The following is a 1,600-nucleotide window of genomic DNA, read 5'->3' as shown; positions in this document are numbered from 1 at the left end:
ACTCAGTCTGTGTATACGACTTAGTGCTTGATTGTTTCACTAGTGTCATGGTATGTCAGCCCATTTATTTAATTCAAGCTAACTAGACACTACTATATATAAAGTTAATTTTCAATCAAGCAAAACAATAACCGTGATTTTTCCCTCCTAAATGTTTAGGAAAAATAAATTATCATACATGTTAATTTTATATCTTATTTAATGTAAAGAACCTTTTGGACTGTTTTTGTTCGTATATATGTGTCATGCTGTAGACCATCCTATCTGAACCATAGCACTTTACTTGTTCTCAAGCACCAAGTTCAAATAACATTACAAATATGCACTTTAGTCAAATTGTTACTATTCGGTTATACTTGATTCTTATTTGTGAATTATCCTATGCTTTATTCTTATTTTCCTATTGGTGCTATATTTTATTTAGATTGTGCTACCATGGCGGTGGACAATTGGACCACAAATCTGGAATGCGATGGGAAAGCTGAAGGACATAAACATGTGCAAAGGGAAATGGATAGAGATGAGATATGCTTTTTCGACTTGATTGATCTGATCGAGGGTTCTGGGTACACATCAGTCGACTATCTATACTATAAGAGAAAAGATAGCTTGGTTGTAAGACAACAAGATTCTGATGTGATGGAAATGCTCAATGAGTGTGAGAGCGAAAAGACAGTTAATTTGTTTGTGACGAGGCAGAGACTGGCCACTTTAGCGCCTACCAAGTCAAACAAAGAACCATCCAAATCTAAACAAAAAAAATAAAGGTATTAGAATGAACATATAATTTACTTTTCTATGTATATTTGATTATTCAAGGACAACTATTCCAAGTCATGTTAGTTATCAATGATTTATTTTCATCCAAGATTAGCATATCCAACCCCACCGTGGTATGTGACTTAATAAACACAATTTTGATAGTCTAATACAAATATCTAGTTGTTTAATAAAAAGATTACATATTATTTATTATATTTACTATAAACACGTGTTCATGTCCCCAACATTCGTTTAGCAGGAAGAGGAGGTACAAAGAAAAAGAAAGGATTAAATGTAATGCATACTGAAGCACTATATGCTAACGAGGTTGAGCAACATGATGATGAGAACCAGAACACATCAGGTACAAATGTAGTTAGATCAATCTCATTCATATGGACTGCATCTTAACCAATTACTATCACTATCATTCTGTTTTTAATAGGTGATGGCGATGAAGTACCTGGTAAACGAAAGGGGACCGTTTTAACACATGTTTGGGATCTACTTGAAGGAGATCGGATAGTAGTAAGATGTAATATGCTTGGACAACCCATTGGAAAAGAAGGTGGCCTTTTAGGACAATTTTTGGGCACCATAGCAAGAAATGGTGGTTACTGTCCTGTTGGTGCCAAAGATTGGAGAGAAGTTAAGAAAAACAATGCAGAAACCATAATTCAATTCATCTAGGTTAGCTAAATTTTACAAGACATAATGTTTTTATAAGATTAAGTATATATATGCTTGTTATCATGTCATGAAGTCAAATTCATTCATTAGTGACTTTCTTATTTTAGACAGAGTTCTTATATCCTCATTTGTAACACCCCAAAATTTG

The 1,600-nt window shown here is 33.5% G+C and overlaps 1 long non-coding RNA gene across 1 annotated transcript; it reads left to right on the top strand.

Moving 5' to 3' along the window:
* The first annotated feature begins 521 nt into the window (after window positions 1–521).
* On the top strand, window positions 522–1,392 carry LOC136500331 (uncharacterized). The gene is made up of 3 exons (XR_010770010.1): window positions 522–767; window positions 1,019–1,126; window positions 1,208–1,392. It is a non-coding gene; the product is annotated as an uncharacterized lncRNA (long non-coding RNA).
* Window positions 1,393–1,600: the final 208 nt, after the last annotated feature.

This window comes from Miscanthus floridulus, chromosome 13, assembly GCF_019320115.1.
Source record: "Miscanthus floridulus cultivar M001 chromosome 13, ASM1932011v1, whole genome shotgun sequence".
Lineage (NCBI taxonomy): Eukaryota > Viridiplantae > Streptophyta > Magnoliopsida > Poales > Poaceae > Miscanthus > Miscanthus floridulus.
Note: the sequence above shows the minus strand (reverse complement) of the source record. Positions and strands in the feature narration are given on the sequence as shown.